The sequence below is a fragment of the Lathamus discolor genome, chromosome 10, assembly GCF_037157495.1.
Source record: "Lathamus discolor isolate bLatDis1 chromosome 10, bLatDis1.hap1, whole genome shotgun sequence".
Classification (NCBI taxonomy): Eukaryota; Metazoa; Chordata; class Aves; order Psittaciformes; family Psittacidae; genus Lathamus; species Lathamus discolor.
The window spans coordinates 4,772,287-4,789,165 of NC_088893.1; the positions used below are offsets into that span (position 1 = coordinate 4,772,287).

Below are 16,879 nucleotides of genomic sequence, written 5' to 3' on the forward strand. Positions count from 1 at the left end.
ATTTGTTCCTTTACTTTGAACTGGTCAATTAGCCACCATTCAGATTTTGTATCAGACCTGCCATCCTGTACTAGCCAGTGTTAGAGGTCCAGAGGTGCTTCTAGCTGACAAGAAGTTTCTGCCAAACCTTTCTGTTCTGAAAGATGCCATCAAACTGAAAAAGGCAGGATCCAGAAGCAGCTGATTTCCTTCATGACAGGAAAATGCCAATAAAACCAACCACTTGCTGGGTTTATTTGCTGCAGCGTGGACCAAGAGATTGCCTGTAGCAGCAGAGCGGAGAAGATCTGAGTCTGTGGTGTCCTCCTTGGCTATGGAGATTTATTGGGGGAATAAAGGGAAAGAGACCATGGAGCTTACCCACAGGGAGCCTCAGGGCTCTGTCTGGACACTCAGCTCCTGGTGAGGCTGGCGAGAGCCTGCCCTCGGGAGCACACGGGGCAATGCACATTTGCGTGTTTGTCTCAGGCAGTGCTGTCTGTGCGCAGAACTGAAAGGCAAGCTCTGTGCAAGGGCCTGTTCCAAGGGTAGCTCTGCAGCTGTAGAAGAGAGCTTGCGCTGCTGTCTGCAGTATGAAAGATGTAAGCAGAAGGAAAACCTCCGTTGAGACCTACAGGAACCAGAAACCAAAAGACCGGTTAGGAGAGAGAAATGGGAAAAGACTGAAAGGACGCTTGAGGAGGCGTGAAGGGAACCAGGAGTATGATGTGGTTCTGGGGATGTGAGGGCTAAATGATGCTGAAGGAGAAAATGAAGTGACCTTGAGTTAAGCTGAGAAGGTGAATTCAGAAGTACAGATGTGATGTTTGGCTGCAAACGGGACATTCTGGCACAGTAGCTGGAACTAGTGCTGTGATGCAAATTTCTGCTGCAAAGAAAACCCTTCTAAAGAGAGAAGGTCATACCGAAGAAGTACCAGCCCCTCTCTTCTCTGCTGGAATCAGTTTGCAGTATTTGCAGAACTAACTGGCCAAAGGGGAGCATGATAAATGGCCTATTTTAAGTGTTTAAAAAGCTTGTAATGGTTCCAGCTCCAGAGTTCTGCTAATTTATTAGGATGAGATGCAGGTTTGGTGGCAGTTGGTGACAGCTCTTCACTTCGAATGATTCCTGTTAAACAACACAGCAAAACACAGGGGCAGAAACAGCATGTATGGTTCAGATGTGTGTGTTACCATTTCACTGTTAGGGCTTTTTCTGTTTGTTTCCATCACAAACTGAACGTGTGCTTTCCACTTTGGGATTATTTGTTCTCCCAACTATATCAAGTTTAATTGCTTCTTCAAACCATGAGACGCTGCAGCATTTCAGAGCTAACGTTCTTTGTAAATCCTGTCACTCATTTCACTCACTGATCATTAATATACTTAAGGTCAGTCTATTAGAAATGAAGCTAGGAAGCAACTCCATTTGGAAAAACCTTGTGCCACTTTCGCCTTGAAGTGAGGAGCTGTGTTTTCAGACAAAAGCGCTCTCTTTCAAGGTGAGTTATTTCTGGACTGTCTGGCTCGACAGACCTGTATTCAAAGGCAGTGGGGGCACCCACCCCAAGATGCTTGTTGCTGTGAAAGCTCCACTGCAATGAAGGGCAGTGTTAGCAAATGAAGCTTGGTTCCTGCAGTTCAGGGAGTAGCTGTATGGGTAGCAAAGCTCTGCATGTGAATCATTGGTCATTGCTTTTTACCTTGGGCTCAGTACTGCTGTGATCACAGACAGACTGGACAGCAGGAAAACTTCTGGTTTCAGTCGTAAGAAGTGTAGAGGCACAGCTGGGACTGGGGGGCAGGAAAGCTGCATAAGTCACAAGAGAAAAAGGCTTTAAGTGTTCCTAGGACTGGGAGGGTGAAGGGGGAGTGAAGAAGGTAGCTTGGGGATTTACATTAGGAAGATCTAGCCAGCTGCCAGATTAAGGAGGTAACTGGAGGCATTATCGAAGAATCTAGGAGAAGGAAGCTTCAGGTAGGAAGACCTGCTAGAGTCTGGTCTGGGAGCCATAAGGCATCATTCTGCAGAGATCATAGAGAAAACCCACCAAGTGGGGGAATAGAAGGGAAAGCAGGAGACCTGCTGGGTGGGCATGGGGCAGCCTGCGTCACCCAGCAGTGAAAGGCTCCATAGGTATGAGACAGGAGAATGAAGACTACGGTGCCCTCAGAAGAGTGTTTGATTTCTGAGTCTCGCTAATGAGAGCCTGCAGCATTTGTTGAACACGTGCTGTGTGACTCAATGCAAAAGTTGCATAAACTGTAAAACCAGGCCCTCAGAAATTTGGAATATATAATTCAATTCATTAACAGAGATTTAATTTAGTGCCCTGAGCAAATACTTCATAAGCAAACCCATCCTTCTTCCCCATGCAGTCCTGTTTCTTCTGTTGCACAGCAAGATGCTGCCTCCCTAGTTTTCCAGGGCTTTTTCCAGAGAAAACCATGTATTTTAACCCTGTGTGCATGGTCAAAAGCATACAGGCTTTTTTTGTCAGGAGACTTTTTCTCGGTTTCTGCTTTTTTATGACAACCTGATGCAGGCACATATCCTTAAAAATCCCAGCTTATGTAGTTCAAAGCCCAGTCTGATAAGGGAGAGCATCAGATGAATTGAAGGATGCAGGGCACACATATGGAATATGGCTTTTTAATGAGATACTCTTGGTTGTCAAAGATTATGGGTAAAGAAATACAATGCTGCTGCTAAAGGTCTCTGGTTCCATTTAATATGTTTGACAGTCTAAAGCTGAGTTTGGGCTTCATTTCCAATTTCCCTGCTAGATCATTACGATTACACTAGCATCTTTCAGTGGTGAAGAGCTTAATTAAAATATTCCCTCAAATGTAAGCTACATGCAGATGTGAATATCAATTAATGATTATTGTTTGTGTCTTTGGGAAGACGTGCGTAGCACAGTTAATTGGCGCCATGGAAGTCTTGATTTTTTCTTTAAATATCACTTAGAACAAATTACTAACAAAAACTGTGTGTGCCTTTTGAGCTCACCTATCCTTTGCAATGATTCAGCCATTGTAATATGTAAGTCGCTGTAGGTCCTGTGCAGAAACTGCTGAAATGTCAGCTTTATATAGCATAGATACACATTTTAGACATTCGGAGATTTAGCTGAGTTTTAAGCTGACCTTAAGAAGTCATATAATGGGTAATCGACACTGAAGTAATTTCCCAAGTTCTTATGTGATATAATCAGGGTGATTACAAATGTAAGCTGGGACTAGAATTTTCAATTCTACTGGTGCTTTCAGTTCTTCTAGATTAGAGCTTCCAGGGGCCTTGCTCAAGGTACTATTGAATTTAATGTTTTTTCAAACTAATTTGCTATTTAATTGTGGGGTAATAAAATGATTGTCACCTTTGAAATTTTCTAAGTCAAATTATCCAGTGCATATTACAAGCAGTGTAGATGAGTGTCACATACCAGAGGCAGCGTTTGCTGGGACGGCTGGTTGTCTGACACTACTCTCTAGATAACTTTCGGTAGCTTTTGACCTTTTATGAATTTTTTCCTAAACTTCATGAAATTTCTCTTGAATTCTTTTATGAATTTTCTCTTTTAGGAAATGTTTCACTTGGTCCCAACTCTTTTAAGGAAAAAAAAAAAAAGAAAAGTCAGACCAATTCTACCCTTCTCTGTACAAAGTCAAAGAAAACATACTGGTGCTTTCACAACTGTCTTGGTGCTGTGCAGCCATTGACCAGGGAATAGCTGAGGTTCCCAGACTTATATATGTGTCTTTGCAATGAAAAAATCCCACTTGCATTTGATATATACACACACATACATATATATATATATATATACATATATAGAGAGAGGAATTGTTTCTGTCTTATCAAGACACTTGTTTTCCTAAGGTATTTATGCAGCTTAAACACATAGACACAGATTCTAAGAGATTTTCAGAAGCCAGTCAAGAGGCTAAGGTAATTTCTAACAGAAAACCTCAGTTTCTTAGGGTGGTCTCAGGTAATTCTAAACACGTTCCAAGAGGTGATCTGTAGCACATAGAGTTAATGTATGGTTTTAAAAATATCAGCAAAGTCTAAACCAAGTCTTTTATGTGGCATTAAACAGAGTGACTGTGAAAATACGCCTAAAGAGTTTCTGTCCTCCCTGAGCATGCACTGCAGGAAAACACCGACACTTACAGACCTTCATGATGCTTGGTCCTTAGAGAACAGTGAGCAACATAGACCCAAATGAACCTCACTGATGTGGTGTTACTGCACGCCTGCTAGTGCTGCTGTGCCCCCAGCTGCCCCTCAGTACCTCCCCATCTTCGCTCAGCTGCTGACTGTTTCAGTAAAGGCAGATCTGCCCTGCGCTATCCCAAGCCTGCAGCAAAGCCTGAATAGTAGCTGGAGAGTCCCAATAGTTTTACAAACGTAGATAGTGCTGGGCAAATAGTTTTTGACTGAAAACCTGAGTAGATTGCTTTTGAAAACCAAGCATCTGACAAGACATTCCTCTTCACTACTTAAGGCACTGTTTTTGTAGAAATACAAGTAAAATGCAAACCAAACAAAAAAACCCAAACAACTTCTTTTTGACTCAAGCCAAGGGGTTCAGATTAATCCCTAGCTAACTCAAGAGTTTTGCATTTCAGCTCTTAAAAGACAAAATCTGTTCCCTACTTAGTCCTGATAGTCTGTGCCCAGTTAATTTACCCATGCCTCTCATCGCTTTGTGCTCTTTAAAGGTCCTATAAGTTTGGTCTACGTGTATTCCCTCATACAGTGGGACAGGGCTGGGTGGAGGACATAGTCTGGTGGAGGGCATTGTTGTGTTCTGTCTCAGCACTTCAGTTTTCACACACGCATAATTGCATCTCTTTTCCTTGTGAGCAAAGATTTAATAGTTGAGGAATGGGCATTTAACAGCAAACTCATTTGTGTCATGAGCAAAGATGTACAGCTGCTGACCACACAGACATTCATCTTGCTGTTGCCAGCTCATGTGAGCAAGCAGAGCAGAGAAGGCTCATGCTGGCAGACCATATGGCATGTTTCCAGACAGGAGCATTTCTGTTTACCAAAAAAACCCTTCTTGTCATAAAAAGTGACATTTCAAGTGCCAGTCTTCACCTTTGCTGCAGCCTCGCACCTGCCTTTCACATCTTTTCTAGAGCCAATTTAGGGTAGCCCTGGCCTTTCCAGTGTTCCGCAGTGTGATGGGCATTTCCTGCTTCCCTCAGTTTCCAGTCCTGGCAACACCTGTGCAAGAGAGGTGAGCCAACTAATTCAAAGTAGGATTTTTAAAAGGTGAAGGTCCAGCCTGCTCTCTGGGCTGAGGTGGTAGATTTCCAGCTGCTGATTCATGACCAAGAATTGCACAAGACCAGAAGGCATACCTGATGTCTCTTGATCAGGTAGAACCTCGAAAGGCAATGCTTGTCTACAGGGATTATTTGGGGTTTTGAGAGTCCTGTGGCTGGAGATAAAGCCTAACAGCAGTGTCCAGAAGGGAATCATCAGCATCAGGAAAGCATTTCTTTCCTTTTCATTGCCATGGTGAAACTGGGCCACTAGTATGAATCCCTGTTACTGGAAATACATTGTTGTTCTGAATATATCTGTAAGGATGCTCAGGGGTCTGGAGCACCTCTCTTATGAGGAGAGATTGCAGGAGCTGGGCCTGTTCAGTCTGGAGAAGAGCAGACTGAGAGGGGATCCCATCAATGGGATCAGTATCTCAGAGGCAGGTGCCAGGAGGATGGTGCCAGCCCCTTTTCAGTGGTGCCCAGTGCCAGGACAAGGAGCAATGGCCATGAACTAAAACACAACCAGTTTCACCTCAACATGAGCAAGAACTTCTTTACATTGAGGGCAGCAGAGCCCTGGCACAGCTGCCCAGGGGGTTGTGGAGTCTTCCTCTGTGGAGACATCCCAAACCCGCCTGGACACGTTCCTGTGTGCCCTGCTCTGGGTGGCCCTGCCTCAGCAGGGGGTTGGACTGGGTGATCTCCAGAGGGCCCTTCCAACCCTGATGGCTCTCTGGCTCTGTGAAGGAAATTGTTGCCTCTCTTCTCTTTGCCATTCTTGAATGCACGAGCAGTGAGAAAAATGAACCGCCACGCTCTCTCTTTGTCGGAAGTTGCTGGATTTCTCTGGTGGCGCTGGGTTGCCCTGGCCAGCTGCCACCCAGCCGCTCTCACCCAGCCCTCACGCACTCCTGCTGTGGCAGGGTGGGCTTTCACGCACTGTTCCTCACTCCAGGCAGCCTTTTGCCCTTCCTTGAGTAGTGGCCAAAACAAGAAGGGTGGGAAAGCAAAATCAAACATCTCTGAGCAGAGAGGAGCAGTGACCGCTCTCGCCAGGACCAGCCGAGGGACAAACAGGTCAGAGGGGTCCTGGAGAGCATCATGTCACCCCCTGGGAGAAACTTGGGAAAACACAGGGAAGTAAAGCTTCGATCTACAACAGCAAAGCAAGTTGAAGGGCTTTTCAGTTGTTTCTGTGTAGCAATGGCTTTGCTCGTTTTAAAGACAATATAAAGGCTTTTGTATTCCAGTGCTCATCACATACATCACATAAAATACATGAAGCTCACAATATAGTGCTGTAAAGAAAATTAATTTTCAGTTATTCCAAATGAATTCCCAAAATTCCTGATCAAAAAGTTTGCCAAAATTAAAAAATTTGGGATTAAAAGGCCTAACAGTAATTTACCAAACAAACCAACATGAGGTCAGGATGGAATTCCACAATCAGCTACCTGCTTTTCTCTCATTAGCAAGTTTCAAATGAAAATCCTCGCTCTTCTAATAAACTAACAGAGAACAGTTGTCCTTTATCTCTAAAGATTAGACCTAATTTGGGGAAGTGCGTACCGTCAGTGTGGACTTGTAAAATCCAAGGGACCCACTCAATTAAAACATATATTTTACTATTTTCTCAGTGAAAGCCTGGATTTCACCCAGATACATTAGGCTTTAATCTTTCTTGATAGTGTGAATAAGCCATCCATTGGCTTTAATAATGATTCACTGCAGGTTCTGGTGCCTGTCATCCCTTCTAATAGTAAAGTAAATTACTCATTACTCCAGGGGTTCAAACAAAGAAGTGGTTCTTACAATGTAATTGATTCCAGCTACTCATCTTGCCATGATCTGTAATACATGTAGTGCTGGTGACAAAATCTGAACCCAAGGGAAGAAGTCTGAAAACTTGGAGTTTCGACTTGGTACTTGTTTAGCCACACGTAAAATTTGTGTAGCGTAAACACGAAAGCTGGGATTAGGAAAGCAGACAAGGAAATTCACCCGTGTCAGCTCCATGTATTTTAATGAGCTGGTAACTAAGCCCTAACTCAATTGGCTTGGCAGGTTTTCAGAGCTGTGTGTGGAGCACTCAGAATTTGATAGTCACTGCTATAAGCACCGCAGGTTACCACTTGATGGAAGTTTGCTCCTTAGCAGGATTTAGTGCAAGACTTCAGCCATTTGGCTGAATTCTCTCTTAGGTTTGTAAGGTTGGTTTCTTTCAGCACCTCAGCAAGTACTTTGAAAGCTTCAGTACAGCTTGTAAGAGCAGAAGGGGAAGGTATCAGATCCCTCTGTTATCATTGCCCTTTAGCTGGGAAGGGAGACAGTCATCCTAGAAATTTGAAGGAGAAATGGTCAAAGTTGGACATGCTCCAGCACCAGTCTGGGAGCTGTCCAGTACTGCGTATTCTCCTCTGCTGCTCTGGTTTCCATACCCGGGGAGTCTGGTAATGGCGTCATGGTTTGACCCAGTGATGATATTCCTTGGTCACTTCAGAAGCAGGAAACAATGATATTTGTAAATTGCTGTGCTTTTTTTTAGAGAAAAATCTCTAAGAAATCATTCTCAGCAATGGATATCGCCCAGTACCCAAAGAACCAAGCAGTTTGAGGCAACCAAACACGAGTATTTGTAACACAGGAAACACACAGATGCCTTCCTTTGGATCCAAGTTTTCTAACAGCCTAATTTGTAAATAAGCTTTCTGTGTATTCACACACTCCTAGTAATTTGGCTTGCAGACCCAAGGAAATGCAGTCATCAAGCTGTGAACAGCTTCCCTCACTTTCATGCTTCATTTCCAGGGAAAGACTCATGTATGAGTGACTTATGGGGAAAGAGATGCTGAGACGTGTAAATACATCTATTACAAACACTGCTGCTTAGAAGCAGGCCTGTATCTTGGTGAAGTTTTGCTGCGAGCAGTAGTGGTTTCTGCAGAAAGCATCTGGAAAGGTTTGCACATAGGAGCAGAGCCTCCTGTGTGGAGTGAAGGCCACAGATGAGCAGGGGCACAATGAGTGTGTTAGCTTCCCTAATGGCATTAAAACCAACAAATGCTAATCCACAAATGCTGCACAAAACCACCCGTATCTGAAAGTGTGTGATCCATGCACAATCACATCGGTAGATTCAGCTGCTGTTTAATGATTGTAACTTTGGATAGCTGTGGATCTATCGATACACTAATACATTGCTGTGTCATCTCCTGTCATAATCCATTGCACTATGTTATCTTCTCCCCTGTGCTCTCTGTATGTTTGAGATTACTTTGTTGCAGGGCTCAGCAGTGATAGAGGGGAAAGCATTGCAATGGGGTTGAAAGGAGGTGACGAATTCACCTGTGGAATTGGTGTGGAATTTGTTCTATTGAAATATTTATGCAGCAGAATCATAATCAGTACCTGAATTTGACACCTTTAAATCAATAGTTTTAGCCAAAAATAAACTACTGAAGTGACATATATGCAGGACATTTAATTTCAGCTTATTTTAGAAGTTTAGGTAGTTCACAGAATAGAGTCTAGGCAGGTGCTAAGGAAACCACAAGCTAGATTTGTGGAGTCTGAGGAGGAAACTCCTCTCCCAAGAGGCTGGAGCCCTGGTCTGGTTTAGGGGGTGAAATTCCTTCTTTATGAAGTGAGATTTGATTGTGTGTTCCCCTTTCCCAGGAGAACACATCTCACCTTAGGAGATACTCTGGTCCTGATCTCTTCCAGCATCTTTGGTTGGGGTCCAGCTTGTAATAGAGATGGTTTTAGTATAGATAAAGCCAGAGAGCAGCCCTGGTGTCTGTTGGCGAGAGCACTCCAAGGATATGTATAGATAGCACTGTAAACTTGGTTTTGTGTGTCCTTGATGAGTGCCAGGATTCCTGCTCCCCAAACTTGGAAGCTGAAAGGCTTCACGGCAGTGAATGCCCGTGGGAAGGAAGTGCCAAATTCCCTGTGGTACAGGACCACTCCTCTTTGACTTCCCAGCACCCTCCTGCTGCCTGCACAGTGTGTAGCCCTTCAGAAGCCCCTCGGCAGAGCCTGACTCCCAGGTGACACAAAGCTCAGCTTGGCTTCGTTTGGGACTTCCTCCAAGTACCAGCTTCCTAAAAACTTAAGCACTGCTTAGGTGCTTAATCCTGCTCCTTGCCATTAATAAACTGGGATTTCGCTGCCGTTTGAGCTCTTTTGCATGAAAACCTGTGATTAGAGAATGATAACGTTTTGACAGAGCAATAAAAGCCAGGAAGTTCACCCTCAGCGGTGGTGTTTCTCTTTCTTGCCTTTGCTGCATGACAGCTTTAGTGGAGGCAGTAATTGGGTAGAAATGACAATAGCAATTAACTTACAACCTTCCGCTTCAGTACACATTTGAGCATTCATTCAAGGAAAAATGTCCGTTAAGAAAGTAAATGTTGGTATGTAAGTGATCTATGATAAAAATTCATACAGCTTGGCAAATCTGCTGTGAATCCCAACATCACTAGAAGTATGCTGAGGATTTTCAATTTCCTTTGCAGGTTTTGCCATTTAAAAATGCCGTATCTTTTCTCTCCTAGTTTTGTGCTTTCTCTGTTAAAGTACTTGGTCAGAAAATCAAATTTGAAATAATGTTCTTTGCACAATTACAGTCAGTTGACAAAAAAGCCCTTTTGGCATTGATTTTTTTCCCCAAAAAGCCAGTAAGTTTTTTCTCCATGTTTCATTGCTCTTTGTGATTAGCCAGGTGGGAAAAGAAATGGAAAATGCTGATTTGTGTTTCATGAGTGACAGCTTCCTATTTCTGGTTGCTCCGTATCTGGGGATTAAAGCCTGATTTATTAATTAATAAGTAGGATTTCTCTGCATCTTTGATCATTGACGCTAACACACAGAATACTGAATATTTAGAAGCGGTTTTTAGTTAATCCCTTGCACATGTGCAGTATCACAAGTCAAACCATCACCTTACAGAGCCACCGTGCTTGCTCAGTGATTAAATATATAAGATGCTCACCTTCCAATTTGGAGTGAATGCGCTGTTGGTGGAAGTGATAGGTTTAATGTGGATTTGAATTGATCAAGCATCAGCATAGACTATAAAGTGTCTCCTAAAACAGCTGCTGAAGAAACTAAAACAGTTTTATTTTTAAATGATCCATGTTAATAGCTATTCCTGAAAGGAATAACCTGGCTTTCTGGAGCCCTGAGCCTTTTGGAGATTTAATGGATTTCAGCACCTCTAAGATGACAAGTTATTTTATGAAAACCACTAATTTTGACATAGAATTCAGCTTATTGACGTTTCCTGAGAACCTGTTTAATATGAAAACTACTTCAGTAGGCATTGGTTTCACATGCCTGTCAGCATCAGTGCTTCCCACCAGTTCATGTCTAGCAGGTGATTTTTAAGAGGAATCTGTGTTTGCGTGACTGACATCATTACCTCCATAAAGCTTCCCTTTTCTGTACTCGTGTGCATGCTGCAGAAAGCTTTTGGTTCAGAGGAATCTATTCTACCCTTTCATAGGGCACAAGCCCTGCTAGAATGTAGGAGTGCATTGGTAGGGGTTTGGGGTCAGGCTGCCCATAAGGCCCAGGCTCTCAGCACTCCCTACTGCAGCTGCTGCAGGCAGAGCCTTGTGCAGGTGAAGGCTTGTTTGCCAATGAGCAAACCTGCCATAACTCAACTCACCTGCTTGTAGTTTATCTGCAGCTGCTTCCATTAAACCTGTGATGTACATTCCAGGTTGATAAATCTGTGTGCTGCGTGTGCCTTTGTTTGAGTGTGTTGGTGTCTCTGTTAAGTGCTGGTTGTGTTTGCTAATACAGTGATAGTATTATTCTTGAGGTTAATTTGTCAGGCAGTATTTCTGCTGGACAAAAATGTGTTTGTGTGAAACCCGGTCCCTGGTTAGGAGTGGCTCCTGCTGCTGGATGAGGACCTGATCTGAGTGCTAATGCACAGAACACTGGGTACCAGGTGAGGAAAGGCTCAAAGGGGTGAGTGCAATGTCTGGCACCCTTGAGTGGCTTGGAGGGATGCTCAGATGCAGTAGAGCTGTGACAGGTATGTTTGCCTTGTTTCTTCTCAAGTGAGGCTGCTTATTTAGTGATCTGTTTGTTACTTTGCATGTCTTTAAGCTAAGGATTTTCATGCCTGAGTTTTAAACTTGATGTTTTTTAAGTATATTGAGTGCTTCTGAAACCTGGTTTGTGTACTCTTTTTTCTTTACCAAGTTATTTAGTTATAAATAGACTTGACAACTGGTTTATTTAGCCTAGCAAAGATTTGGGATTGTGTAGCTGCACGCATGGATCAGGCTTGCAGAGAGCGGGAGGGCTCTGAGGCTGAACTAAAGACATTGCTTAGTTTTGCTAGACTCCATTCTGGCACAAAATCCTGGTGAACTGTGGCTGGTACTTCAGAATAAAGACTGAACGTCCAAGGTTGTGGAATTGGTTTAGACTTGCAAGGTTTAAGCGCTGAGTTCTTGATTCAAACTGTTCTCAGTCCTGGCTCCCAAGGGAACCAGGAGGGCTTTAAGCAACCGGCTTGTAAAGGTACTGATGATGTGGAGCCTGTTTCTGTTGTTTTGGTTTAGTGAAGGCAGATGTGTCAAAGACTCAGGCATAGTTTATGAGCGGGTGACCTGGAAGCTTATGGAGAAATGTGGTATGGCTGCATGGGGAGCTTGGCAGAAGCTTCAGAAGCAACAAATTTTAGGAGAGGGTGGGATTTCCTGCTGTATTTCCCTGTCCTATAGGGCCGGGGCGGGGGGGTTCCCAGTATATAGAAATGCAGTTGGAAGGGGGTGATCAAGAAGCAGGGTCTGGTCCAGAGCTATGTGTTATTGTGGATAAAACTAAACTTTGTCAGTATGAGACTACTGTTTAGTAAAGTGAATTCTGTGGGGCCAAGGGAGCTTGGAGCAGTGCCCTATGGGTTGAGGGCAATGGAAGAGCTGGGGCATGAAGCGCTGTTGGTAAGGCACATTTAGGCTTGTCTTTTTCTCTTCTGGATGTGACTTCTATGTATCCATGTTTTCTTTTACTTCCAGTCAGTTTTCCAAGAAACTTTCTCTTCTCCTTTCCCTGCAAAACCCAACAGCTAAAGAAATAAAGGTGTTACTTGCACCCCAGCAAAAGCAAACAATTCCATAAAGTTAATGCTGATGCACATCTAGTCCAGATGTGCTCTTTCCACCTTTCTTTTACCCAAAGCACCCATTAGCTGAGGAGGGGAGAGGAAATGAGGCTGAGGCCAAGAGCAGATGGCGAGGTGAGGGGTAGAACTGGCAGAAGCACCATGGAGCAAATCACCTCTGCCTGCACCTCCCATTCCCCTGCAGAGACCGAACTGGCAGGGAGCAGGAATGGACCGTCCAGCTGGGCACACAGTGCTCCTGGGCCAGCACTGCGTGTCTTGCCCAGCCCAGGGCCACAAGCACAGAGCAGGAGTGACAGCTTCAGCTCCGAGGTCTGATGGCAGCTGTTGGCATGCTGCACAGGCAGGATGCCTCCATCCGGGGTAGCCTTCCCAAAATTCCTGTTTTCTTCCCCTGCTAGCAGGGACTGCTGCTCTGTCTACAGCTCTGGTGACTGTTTCATCCCATATCTGCTTTTATTTCTCCATGCTCCTTGCGAGGTTATAGCAACTTCACCATTATGGATTCCTCACACCTGTGAAAATGACCACATCTCCCATTTTGTGCGAATTGTGAACTGATGCCCAAAGCACACGTTTCAATACCTGCAATCTTTCCTCTTTTTGGACCAGTATTTTTCCTTGTTCAGAGCTACCTTATTCATCTGTAACATTTGGCCACCGTTAAAGTGACATGTGGCTGTTCCTCCCACTTGGTTTAGGGTGCGAAGTAAAATAACCTGTACCTTGCAGTGAAGCGTTACGGGAACGTGAATGGCCAGAAAGTGATTAAACCAGAATATATATGGCTGGAATGCTGCCAGGAACCAGCTGACTGTGGAAAAAGTCAGCCTCTGAGAGAAATTTAGAGATAGCCACGGTTTTTGCTGGGCTGGAAGAGGAACTGTTACTTTTCTGCTCAGTTAATGGGGTGAATTGACTCTCCAAGGGATCAGCCAAGCACCACGGCTGGTGCAACGCAGGTGGCAGCAGTGTGAGGGCAGTGGGTGGGAAGGGAAGAAGGAAGATTGTCCTTTCTGGCAGTGTTTGTCAGTGTATCTGTGAGCCCTGCTAAATCCTGACAGCAACGGAATGGCTTGAAAGCAGGATTTAATCAGATCCACAGTGTCCTTTGTTGACTGTCTGCACTTGCAAGGAAAAACCTTTTTGGTTTTCTATAGCACTGGCATAGAGGGAAGTCGGTGTATTACTGACCTGTAAGTCTACATCAGCAACTCCTTTGTCAAAGAGCAAGGGAGAAAGTGAGCGATGAAAGTTTATGGAGTATATTTTCTTCTCTGCTTGCTTTAGTATCAGAGGGGAATGTGCTTGGAGCAAAGGGAATCTTCTCCCTTCTGTATTTAGCAGTGACCTGAGAGCCTGATCATTAAACTCATGCACTTTATGTGCTCTTCTATGCAATGTTTCTACACTGTAATTTAAAAAGGTGTCAACTGTATTGCTGACCTTAGTCTGTGAAGCAATATCGTAACAAAGATCGGATTGCATCAAAATGACCTGGGATCGATCTTTCACTCTCTAAGAACAGAGCTACAGAGTATTTCTCCTGTTGTTAGAAATACAGTCAACAGGACGCAGTGGTTAGAAAGCAGGTAGCATTTGGTCAGAAGATCACAGGAACTCACCTTGGTGACTCTCACTGCCTTCTGAAGGCATAATGCTTGGTCACTGCAGGAGCAGAATATAATCTCTCCTGGAATCATCTTTCGCATACCAAGTGGGGCTGTTTTCCTTTGGCACTTTGTAAATGCAATTAGGAGAAGAGAGGTGAGGGGAAGGAACATAGAAATTATATAGCAGTGCATACACAGCTCTTTTATCTATATCTGGGAAAGCTTAGACCTTAAATATGTACTAGTCCTCCCTGGACCTTGCTGGCCAGTCACGGTAAATAAAAGTGAAGCCAAGGTTTGTTACAGGGAATGAATGCAGAAAAGAAGTCCTTCTCCTCTAACTTTCACCATAAGCCCTGTTAATTCGTGTTTAGGGTGATGACATCACTGCCACGTAACACTTAGGTTTCATGGTTTTGGGAGGCGCTCTGGGGGACAGCCTTTACACCGGCTTTCCTAGATTGTCTGGGGTTTTTACTGTTAGTATTCTGGTTAGCAAAGAGGGTCTCCTTCTTTAGCGGGGTTGAGAGAAAACTGCTGGGAGCCTGCGCATGGGCACAGGGCTGTAGCTTGCAGGTGATCTCTTGCAATGAATAAGATGGGGGTAATGGAAATCAACCCCATGTTGTTGTTCTCAGCTTGAAGGGCAAAAGACTTTCCAGACAGGAGGAGAGCTTGCAAGCTGGGGGAGCCAGTTACCTGTTCTGTGGGGAAGGATGTCAATGTTGGAGGACATCAGGGTTGTTTCTAGTTGATAACGTTAGTTGTGGTAGTGCCCTATCCCAGTGCTTGCGGGGAAGATAGAGACCTCTGATGTGCTGGCATGCAGTGACAAGGTGGTGGGAGGGAACCAGTCTGTGTGTCATGTTAGAAGCCACCTTGTCCTGTTCAATCTCTACCATGTGACCTTTGAGGAATATGAAATGTGGTGCAGGTCTTTGAGGATTTCCAAGCTTTGTCCCATTCCCTAAGGCACTGTTTCCTGGGGCTGCACATACGAGCAGGGAGTATCACTGCACACAGAAGAGATACTTGGCAGTTCTTTTCCCAGGGCACAAAGCCAAACCTCCTTATTAAAAAGGGAGCCACCACATTTGCATCTTGGGCAGTGTGCAAGGACCTCAGCCATGTTCCCAGCTGGCGTGAATACCGAATGGCTTTGCTATTATAATACAGCGCACTCCAAATGAATTAGTAATGATAACAATAAAGGCTGAGATGGATGTAGCTGAGGTTTGTTTTCTCTAAAATGTGAGAATTGCTTTTTCTGCAAGCCCTGTCTCTTTTTCTCCCTGTGAATGCTGAGGAGGGACCTTCTGTTGTATCTGTCAGTAGGCCAGGGCTGCTGTAGCACAGGGGCTGGTTGGTGGGAGAGCTATCGCAACCTGGCATGTGGGTGCTGTGGGTGCAGGCTGTGCCAGCGTTTCTGTGCCAGATGACATGGGGCTCATGGGCACAAGTGACAATAAAACTCATCTGTGATATGCAGCAGGCTCCTCTCTGTTATGCACATCCCATAGTCTCGGTCATTAGAGACCCCTTTAATAATGGGATCTGGAGAGCCTTTTCAAGCACCCAGAACATGAATCCTTGAACACCCCTGCCCTGGAACCGGAGACTGACTCGTGCTGAGCCAGTTCAAGGGAAGGATTTTGGCCAAGTAACTTTATAGGAGCTGCTGTAAATCTTCTTCCCTTCCCTGAAGTACAGAAGGAAGAATTTGTTGTTCTGTACCACCACCATGGCTCTGCCATCAGGAAAGAGAAGGCAGAAAATAAGTGTGTGTGTTCGTGTGTGTGTGCACGCAAGTTCTCCGCATTTGTTAGACCACTGCTGAATCAAAACTGCAGTATGACTGAAATGTAAAAATATATGTGAAATTTGGTTCTATTTCACTTACGCTGTTAAAATGGTGCATGTCTAAATGTATGGTTGTGTTTATCCCCCTTCTGTCTTTCTCTTGCTTCCATTTTTTCCAGGTGTTGTTTTCAAATGATCAAACCTCAGCATTTGCATCCAGACAAAGTTTGAGTAAATATTGCACTTTGTGCTGTATGTATCTATCAATTACTGGCCAAGACAAGCTCCAGCTATTGCCACTGATGCTCTCATAAATCTCTCCATTAATTTCCTGGATGCCTTGAGTTATTTTGGTTGCTATAAGATAAGGGTCAGGAAAACAAACTTGTAAATGGAAAAAGGTCTGGCCTAAGCTTACAGTGAATTGCATGTTCTAATCTAATCAAAGCTTTTGACAAATCTCTAGGATGCTCAGGTATGATAGACGTCTCCACCCTAAACTCTTAAATCATCTTTGCACAATCTCTGTTGTAAAATAAGCCTTGTATATTGCAGTGTGGATTCAGAGCAGGAATGGTTCCTCAGTACCACTAACAGACCCTCCTTCAGTGTTGCCCTGGTCAGAGTGGAGACTACCACTTTGTGTCGCTAGAAAAATCAGGACCAAGTAAGAGGTGCATGCTCACCAGTCTCAGAGGTTGCAGATTAGTTAAAACATGCTGTGCTAGTAGTAGAAGTAACATAATGCTGTGAAACAGATGTCTTTTCAATAAAAGAGATGACTTGGAACATCATTTGAAACTTTATTGTGTGATTCCATGCCTGGTCTAAAAGCTTAATTATTCTGTAAGGTTCTGGACATTCAGGCTTCTATCAGGACAAAAGGTCATTCTGAATATCCAAAAGTTGCTTGTTTCGAGTACTGTTCAGCTACCTTACCTCTACCGAGAGAAATGCTATTTAGCAAGTTCCTGGGAATGTCATATATAAAACTGCTTAATTGTATTGCATGATACAGAGACTGTGCTGTCAACCTAGAAATGGATTTGGTT

At 44.1% G+C, this 16,879-nt stretch overlaps 1 protein-coding gene across 10 annotated transcripts in view; it reads left to right on the forward strand.

Moving 5' to 3' along the window:
- KCNIP1 (potassium voltage-gated channel interacting protein 1) overlaps window positions 1-16,879 on the forward strand; it is a 431,381-nt gene that overhangs the window by 319,970 nt on the left and 94,532 nt on the right. Inside the window, exon 1 of one of the 10 annotated variants that reach the window (XM_065690148.1) lies at window positions 11,084-11,229. The exons of the other annotated variants lie outside the window; for them this stretch is intronic. The gene's annotated coding sequence lies outside the window, so the exon portion shown is untranslated. Of the gene's footprint in view, window positions 1-11,083; window positions 11,230-16,879 lie in introns of those variants that run through there. 10 annotated transcript variants of the gene reach the window in all.